This window comes from Silene latifolia, unplaced genomic scaffold (assembly GCF_048544455.1).
Source record: "Silene latifolia isolate original U9 population unplaced genomic scaffold, ASM4854445v1 scaffold_288, whole genome shotgun sequence".
Taxonomy (NCBI): domain Eukaryota; kingdom Viridiplantae; phylum Streptophyta; class Magnoliopsida; order Caryophyllales; family Caryophyllaceae; genus Silene; species Silene latifolia.
In genome coordinates this window covers 177,950-187,716 of record NW_027413228.1, presented here as the reverse complement: position 1 = coordinate 187,716, position 9,767 = coordinate 177,950, and the positions used below count along the sequence as shown (strand labels likewise).

Sequence of the window (9,767 nt, the reverse complement as noted above, 5' to 3'; positions counted from 1 at the left end):
TCTCCTTCTTCACTTGCTTCCTCATCAATGTTATCATCAACCTCTTCATTACCGACAACCTCATTGTCACCCGAAACGACCCTAGATGCACCCGGAAATAGGACTTCTCTATCCGCCCAACTAGGCAAAGGACATGATGGATCAAGTAGTCCTTGCCTAGCTAAGTATATGAGGGGTGGATATTGAGCCAAGTAAGCATTTTTCCGATCCTCAAAGGCTTGCTTGTGCATTGCTTGCATGAGAAGAGTCAAATAATCATATCTAGCTTCAACACCTTCCGGCTTCAACTCTTGGTACTCAAAAGGGTAAGGTGGTGTGACAATGGAAGAGGAGGGCATTTCAAGTTCACCCTTTTGTTGTCGGATAATATACTCGGCCTCTTTTGAAAGGGGAAGTAGATAATTGGTCCGGTGGACGCTTAGACGACAAATCTTTGAAGGCAAAGTAAATGATCTAGCCTCACTAGTGAGCCATCCATACTTGGTGTCAAGAGGGTTATGGGCAACCCACTTGTACTTGTGTATCATAGTATGCATATCAACAAGATGACCACCCTCCTTTGCTTCATACTTGTTATCCTTGTTGAAGTTAGGATCAAAGTATTTAGCTAGGATAGTGACTAGGCCGCCATTGACAATAACGGTAGTGCCTTTCTTCCCACAATCAATGTTGAGCCATCTATCTACCAAAAGCCTTAAAGAGTTGAAAGGCTTGGTGTGTACACTTCCAATGTTCAAAGCCGATTCAAGAAGAATAAAATCAAGTTTGGTGAAAAGGTTGGTATCTTTCCTTGCAATAATGGTGTTTCCTATGACCTTGTGCCATACCCTTATGCCCGGATGGTGGACTAAAAGAGCACGACTCGCATGAAAATCCTCAAATTTCCTTCCGGAAATTGCCTCCCAAAGAGGGTCGGGGTCATACTTTCCATAATTCTTAAAATAACTCGGTTCATCACTAAGACCCAAAATTTCACCCAATTCCCTAAAGGAAATGCATCTACTAACATTAGCTAGACGAAACTCGAGGTCCTCCCTAGTCTCAACTTTGGTGACTTTCAAAGAACTCAAAAACTCCAAGGTAAGGGAGGGGTATGTCAATTCTTTTGATTCAAACAATTTCTTCAACCCCATTGCTTTGAAAAAGGCTCTAGTTTGCTCAAGGACACCCAACTTATCTAAGGTATCTTCACAAATAAACTTGGTGGATTGAAATGATTTCCTAGCAAACTTGGCAAAAGTATCTCTATGGGTTTTGGAAATAAAAGTTACCTCCGGATAATGCAAAAGTTGATCAATTTCCGGAGTCGTAGATGTTGTTGCTCCCATAGAAGGTTGTTGTTGTTGTTGCACTTCCAAGTTTGGGGTTGCTACCACCATAGCCAATGCTTTCTTTGCTTGAAGAGCCTTTTGCCTTTGTGAAAGTGTCTTAGCCTTTGGTGCCTTTGTTGCCTTTGTTGCTCCCTTAGTCCTTGCCATTGATGAATTAACCAAGAAAATAATGAAAAATCTTCAATTTGTAGTGTACCCAAATCGATTTAAAGGTGAAAGGCTTTGCCTTTATGAATTCAAAAATCGACTCAAAGGTTGAAGATTTTGTGCTTGGTTTTGATTTTTATTGAAAAAGGAGTGATTGATTTGTTGTTAAAAGGATGATTTGATTTGATTTTGGTGAATGTAGTTGAGGAATTTTGTTTTTGTGATGGAGAGGATGAGGGTTTTGATGTTTTGAAGTAGTGTTATGAATGAATGAATGAATGAATGAAGGTGGGAGGGGTTTTATAAAGCCCGAAAAAATTCGAACTGCAGGGGCAATCCGTGCGGTTTCTGCTCAAGACGGGCGGATTCTGCACTTTCTGGGTTGGGAAAAACTCGCCTAAAGACGGGCGTCTTTAAGAGAAGACGCTCGGATTCGCTGACACGGGATGGGCGGATTCTTCATAAGACGGACGGATTTCAGTCCAGGAATTTTTCTTATTTTCCTCAGCAAAGAAGACGGGCGTCTTCCTTTCAAGACGGGCGGATTTTCAGAGACGAGCGGATTGCTGTTCAGGACGCCCGGATTCTCTTACAGTCAAAAATCTTTCAAAAATTCAGCTCATAGGGACGTTCGTCTTCTACCCAATACGCTCGGATTGTCTGTAGACGGGCGGATTCTTCCGAATCCGCTCGGATTCGGCCCCTTTGTACCCGGATTCAGTTCTATCCGTGTATAATGCATATCCCTTATCATTCTTCCATTCTTCTTCATATCTCGTGTTCTTCATTGTGGGGGCACTACTAAGGCATGGATAGCCTAGGCAATTGCTATCCCCACACTAAGCTAAAGCACTACACATCAATTGAAATTATTAGTCCCTTCCTCACTTCTCTCAAACATGACAATTATCTTGATCAAAGTAAATAAAAATCCAAAGATGACAAAAATGCAATACAAGAATTGAAATGCGAGTTAGGGAGTTAGAAATATTTACAAACGGTGGTTTAGGGAGGACTCCACCAAACTCTCATTCTTGATGAGATGTCAAGGGGGCATGTTCAAGGTGTTGTTGATGTTGCTCAACACCTTGAAGAAATAATCAAAAGCCTGTTCATTATCATGGTAGAGGTCTTCAATAGACCTTGGCCCTTGTTGTCGGTCTTGATCGATGGCGTTACCAATGTAGGGATTAAAAATCCCTTCAAATTCGTCGTCCCAAAGACCACAAACTTCATTAAGTTGATCATTGAAAATCTCTTGATTTGATGGTGACAACTTTCCCAAATTCTTTTCTTGGCCAATGAGGCCATCTTCTTCTTCTTTGATTGATTTTGATGAGCTTTGCAAGCTCTCCTTGTCACAATTCACTTGCTCTTTGAATGGAGCATCTTCAATTTTCTTCTTCCATTGGAGTTCCGATTTCTTCCTCTCATCCTTTCGGCTATAATGATCAATCATGAAACACGGTTCATGCAAACGAGGAGCTCTCATAGTCTTGTCAAGATTAAAGGTTATGCTTTCATCTCCTACTTATAGAGTGAGCTCACCATGTTTCACATCAATCACCGCACCCGCGGTGTGTAGGAAAGGTCTTCCTAGAATGATTGGAATGTTGGAATCTTCCTCCATATCAATAATGACAAAGTCCACCGGGATGAAAAACTTCCCAATTCGCACGGGGACATCTTCCCATATCCCTAATGGTATCTTCGTCGATCTATCGGCCATTTGGAGTGTGATGTTGGTGCATTTAAGCTCTCTCATCCCCAACCTTTTACTCACCGAGTACGGCATAACACTCACACTAGCCCCTAGATCACATAAGGCTTTGTTGATCGTTGTGTCGCCAATGGTACACGGTATTGAGAAGCTTCCCGGATCCTTTAGTTTTGGAGGTTAACTCCCTTGAAGTATTGCACTACTCATCTTAGTGAAGGCGATAGTCTCAAGTTTTCGGATCGACTTCTTCTTTGTGAGGATATCTTTCATGTATTTTGCATAGGCCGGCACGTGATTTATTAATTCCGTGAAAGGAATTGAGACTTCCAAATTCTTCACAATTTCCATAAACTTTCCAAGTTGGTCATCAAATTTGGGCTTGGCTTGACGACTTGGAAAAGGAAGTCTAATCACAATGGGCTCCTTCTCCTTGACCTTGTCTTCATTTCTCTTTGAAATTTCTTCTTTTGATGATTCTCCATCTTTGGAGTTTTGCACAATTTCTTCCTTATCACTAGCTTCCACAACTTCATCCTCAACTTGCTTCTTCGGTGCTTCATACCTTGTACCACTTCTCAAGTGAATGGCACTAACCGTTTCATGTCTTGGGGGATTACTTTGAGGTGGTAATTGCCCCTTTTGTCTTTGCGAGCTTGAAGATGCTAGTTGAGTCAATTGTGTTTCCAACATCTTGGTGTGAGCTAGAATGTTGTTGATGGTGGTTTCCTTTGCTTGGCTATCTTTTTGCATTTGAGTGAAAAATTCTTGTTGATTCTTTTGCATTTGGAGGACCGCTTTTTGAACATCAAAACCTTGGTCATTTTGGTGATTGTATGGATTTTGATTTTGGTAACCTTGGTTTTGATTGTAAAAGGGTCTTTGATTTTGGTTTCTCATGGGAGGTGGGGTGTATGTTGTTTGAGGGTTTTGAACATTTTGGCTTTTGTATGAGAGATTTGGATGGAATTTGGTGTTCTCATTGTAATAGTTGGAATAAGGGGTACCACTCTTGTATGCTTGGAAAGCATTCACTTGTTCATTTGTTCCCCTACATTCACTTTGGTCATGTTCCAAAGTTCCACAATTCTCACATATCCCACTTGGGATTGATGAAGATGCCGTCATGGCATTAACATGATGCTTTGGTGATTTTGAGACTTCTTCAAGTCTAGACATAGCTTTTTCAAACTTCAAATTGATTGTGTCAATATGAGCACTAAGTTGAGCACCCAATTGAGTAACGGAGTCCACTTCATGCTTTCCTCCTCTAGTAGCCTTGCGAGGTCTACTATATTGTGAGTTATGGACCGCCATTTCCTCAATTTTGTTCCATGTTTGATTGTCATCAACTTCGGTGAACATTCCATTTGATCCCATGTTGAGAATGTTCCTTGAATCTTCATATAAACCGTTCCAAAATTGTTGTACCAAGAACCATTCGCTAAGTCCATGGTGAGGACATGAGCGACAAATTCCCTTGAACCGCTCCCAAGCTTCATGCAAAGATTCTTCATCCCTTTGCTTAAAACCCGTAATTTGAGCTCTTAGCATGTTAGTCTTTTCCGGTGGGTAGAATATTTTGTAGAAAGCTAGAGCCAACTTCTTCCAAGAATCAATTCCGAGAGTGGCCTTATCAAGGCCCTTCAACCATTGTTTTGCGGTGCCAATTAGAGAAAAAGGAAATAAGACCCATCGAATTTGGTCTTGAGTCACACCGGTTTGAGAAATCGCATCACAATAGTCGCAAAAGGTTTCCATATGAGAATGAGGGTCTTCACTAGGCATCCCCCCAAATTGGCTCCTTTCGACTAATTGGATAAAGGCGGATTTGGCAATAAAATTTCCGGTTAGATGTTGTGGTGTAGGAGTACCATTGGGTAGGTTCTCCTCGGTGGGTACGGAATGTGATGAAAATTTAGGCATTGTAGGTTGATTTTGGGTGGTATTGTGTAATGGGTTCTCCTCTCCTTCTCTTGCAAAAGGGTTGATGAACTCAATAGTTGGTTGAACAACCTCACTAATACCTCTCAAATTCCTCCTAGCAAATCTCCTATTGTTCGTCAAGGTTCTTTCAATTTCACGGTCAAAAGGTAACAAATCACCTTGTGACCTTCTAGACATGCAAAATATCAAACAACTCGAAAACAATTAGAACAAACCTTGAGGAGTTTTAGTTCCCCAAGGCGAAGAAAGACACAACTAATAACAATAAAAGGAAATCAAAATCAAGTAAACACCGTCCCCGGCAACGGCGCCATTTTTGATCGGTCCGTTTCGTGTTCACAATTAAAGGTGTGGTCGTTGGGTCACGTCCGAATCAAAACACAATTTATAGCTTCACAAACAACTCTACAATTAGTAAAGAGGCAAGTAAAGGTCGGATCCCAAGGGATGGGAATTGAGATGAGATTTCTATTGAAACTAGTGGTGTCTTAGGGGTGTCACAATTTGGGTTGATGTAGAAGATCACTAACTAAAATAGCAATGAAAATAAACAAGCAAGATGAAATAAAAGGGGTATAAACAATTGATTAAAAAGCACTAGGGTGTCATGGGATCATAGGGGAATCATGGGAATTGATCATACAAACATGTTCTCAAATTATAAGCAAGCAATTATTGTTGTGATGGATTGAGTTGGGTTATATCTTACAATCCTAGGAAAGTTTGGGTCCCGGAGCCGAATCGATTAGATTGTACAACACCTACAAGTCGACTTAATCTTCCCTACTCAACAACATGCATGGTCTAATAAGACTCGAGTTGGTTTATGTCTTACAAGTCTCATTGAAAAGATAGGTGATGGGTAAAAAATGCAAGGATTCATAGGCTCGCATTTCATCAAATATAACATGTGCATGAGTTGAGATCAAAACAAGCAAGCAAAGAAAACATGAAAGCATATTAATTTAAGCATGAATCATTCCCCATGTTGGTTTCCCCTAATCACCCATTAACCCTAGCTAAGAGACTACTCACTCATTATCATGTTGATCATGCTAGCAAGGTTGTCAATCATACCAACAAAATGAAACATGATGAATAAATGAAAGTAATTAACAATAATTAAAAAGGGATTAAGAGAATTATACCTACTAATGATTCCAATAATAAAGCAAAGATAAAAGAAGTACTTGATGCTTGATTGAGAGGTTGTCAATCTCCCAATAATAACCCAAATAATCTTCAATTACCCAAAATAAAGGATGAACAAAAGAGAGATTAAGGAAATAAAACTTGTATTAGAACTTGATTAATTGTTGATTACAAAATTAAAGAGAGATTTGATTTGTATTAACTACTCTAAGAATTGATAAGAAGAACATGCCTTCTAATTAGACTAATGGGGCATTTATAGTGGAAATTAGGGGGATGCATTAGGGTTAACTAAGGGCTAAACTAGTAATTACACTTTTTAGATTGAGCAGGGAGGAGCCGGTATTTTTCGAAGGAATGGCTTCTTTCTTTGTAGCTTGGAGAAGACGAAATTGCGCTGTAGAGGAATCCGAGCGAATTAATGTCGGGAAGGGCGGATTCTGGCGGTGGAACACGAGCGGCTTTGGAGGAATCCGGGCGGATTGTGGCAGTGCTAACCCGAGCGTCTTGGGATGAAACCGCACGAATTGTGCAGGTGGAGGACGGGCGGATTGTAGTCAATCCGCACGGATTGTTCTTCAGCAAGATTTCTTCTTCTTTTCTTCCCTTTTCTTCATAAATTCCTTGGGGATTTCCTTGGGGACTCAAGGATCCTTTCTCAACATTGCTCATCGACTATAATATGTACAAAGGCTTTCTAATCTTGTCTCTCCTTGATGCTTGGTCATTGGATTCGATCAATTTAGTCTCGTTTTGCCATGAAAATGCAAGATTCTTACTCATTTCCTACCAAGGGATCAAAATCTCAAAGAATATGCAAAACAAAGAACTAAAGATAATAAATGACCCAAATATGCACTAAAAAGCATGGGAACAAGGCTAATTCGGGGGCTAAATATGCGTTAATTATGGTCACATCAGTCCCCATGTACTCAAAATAGTCGAATATATCGACATCCTAGAGCGTCTAGGGTATAACATTCCTAAGACTCTTGTGGTGGATCGAATCCTCCACTCACTTCCCACCAAGTTTGCCCACTTTAGGGTAAACTACAACATGAATGGCATGGATAAGAGTTATCATGAAATTCATGCACTCCTCACCCAAGCGGAGAGGGATATGGAAGCTAGTGGGAGTGACAAAGGGGATGTTTTAACCATGAAGTTAAAGAATATGTTCCTTGGAGTTAAGAAAGGAAAAGGGAAGGAAAAGTCCCAATTCAAGAAATCGTCAAAGAAACATGACAAGGGAAAGGGGAAGGCCGTTGTGAATGGCAATCCCAAGGCAAAAAGTGTCAAACTCTCTGAGGCCGAATGTTTCCATTGTAATGGGAAAGGGCATTATAGGAGGAGTTGTCCCAAATACTTGGAGGATCTCAAGGAAGGGTGTGTGACGCCTATTGGTATGATTTCCTCTCTCTATGTGATAGACGTTAATTATGCTTGCACTTCCACTTGGGTACTTGATATCGGATGTGGCTCTCACCTTTGTAATCATTTGCAGGGTTTAAGGGACGTGCGAGCACTAGCAAAAGGTGATGTGGATCTCCGCATGGGCAATGGAGCTAGAGTAGCCGCCGTTTCCATGGGGACCTATGTGCTCACTTTAGCTAGTGGTCTAGAGTTTTATTTAAATAAGTGTTATTTTGTACCAACTTTAACCAAGAACATCATCTCCATTTCCGCGTTAGACGCGAAAGGCTTTTGTTTTATGATTAAGGACAAGTGTTGTACTTTTTCTTTAAATGATGTGGTTTATGGCAAGGCCATTTCAATTGGAGGCATTTATGTTTTAAATGATGTTAATGACGTTTATGATGTACAAACTAAAAAGCTCAAAATGGGTGATCCAAACGAATCCTACCTTTGGCATTGTCGTTTAGGCCACATAAACGAAAGACGCATTAAGAGACTTGCTTCATCAAAAGTGCTCAAACCATTTGGTTTCAAATCTTATGGTACATGAGAGTCTTGCCTTCTAGGCAAGATTACTCGTGCACCTTTTGTGGGAAAAGGGACACGAGCTAGTGAGGTTTTGGCTCTCATACATACGGATGTGTGTGGACCATTAACCATCACCGCTAGAGGAGGTTTTCACTACTTCATTACTTTTACTTATGACTTAAGTAGATATGGGTATGTCTACTTAATGAAGAATAAGAGTGAAGCCTTTGACGAGTTCAAAGAGCTCCAAAATGAAGTAGAGAACCAATTGGATAAAAATATTAAGACCCTACGATCCGATCGTGGTGGTGAATATCTAAATTATAAATTTGATTCACACCTAAAAGATTGTGGTATAGTATCACAACGGACTCCTCCTGGCACACCGCAATTAAATGGTGTGACCGAAAGGAGAAACCGAACTTTACTAGATATGGTTCGGTCTATGATGAGTCTAACTGAGCTTCCTAGTTCATTTTGGGGTTTTGCCCTCTTGTCTGCAATATTTTCACTAAATCGAAGCCTGGCTAAAGCGGCCGATAAGACTCCATATGAGATATGGCCAGGGAAAGTCCCTCATTTGTCATTCATGCGTATTTGGGGTTACGAAGCGTACGTCAAGATCAAGTCTGACAATAAGCTTGCACCCTGGTCTAACAAATGTCGTTTTGTAGGATATCCAAGGGAAACACATTGCTATTACTTCTACAATAAACACGAGAACAATGTGTTTGTGGCTCGTGATGCTGTCTTCCTAGAAAAGGAGTTTATTTCTAGGAGACATAGTGGGAGAAAATTTGAACTTGAAGAAGTTCGAGAGCCACAAACCGAGAATGAGGTAGAGGAGAACGTGGAGGATAGCATTCCCTCTTCCTCTGAAACGGTAATTGTTCCTAGAAAGTCAAGTAGGATTTCTAATCCACCTGACCGCTACCTTGGTAACATCGAAGAGGATGGTGTTTTGTTACTTTTGGAAAGTGATGATGTAACACTACGGATTTTATAGGCTGGTATTCGACCGAGTATGGCCTACTCGGTCGAGTAAAGTGTGTTGGGTATTCTGTTTGGCTTCTGCCCAGGAATACTCGGCCGAGTATGGGTAATACTCGACCGAGTAGAGGATACTCGGCCGAGTATACCCTATACTCGACCGAGTATCCGGCCTGACGGGTATTATTTCCGCGGGTTTGATTTAAATGATTAGAGGTTATATCGTTCGTCAGTTTCAAAAGTCATTTCTCCCCAAAAACATAAACTACGTTCATTCTCCTCTAATCATCTTCATCAATTCCAAGTTAATGGTCGTCGATTGTGGGTTCTAGCATCTCATTACGTGTCAATCGCCGTAGTAAGTGTCTTATCCTTGTTCATCTATTGTCATTCTTATAAGTTAACAAACCCTAATTTGGTTAATTTGGGAGTCTAGGGTTCTGGTCATCATATGTTGTTGATTGTTGATTATCGTTGTTGTAGGTGATGATGTGTTACTAGTTGTGCATTTGTATGATTGATTACAGCGTAGCGGATTG

At 40.7% G+C, this 9,767-nt stretch overlaps 1 non-coding gene across 1 annotated transcript; it reads left to right on the top strand.

The window, feature by feature from the left end:
- Positions 1 to 4,642: 4,642 nt before the first annotated feature.
- On the top strand, positions 4,643 to 4,749 carry LOC141639160 (small nucleolar RNA R71). The gene has a single exon (XR_012542394.1). It is a non-coding gene; the product is annotated as a small nucleolar RNA R71 (small nucleolar RNA).
- The last annotated feature ends 5,018 nt before the right edge of the window (positions 4,750 to 9,767 follow it).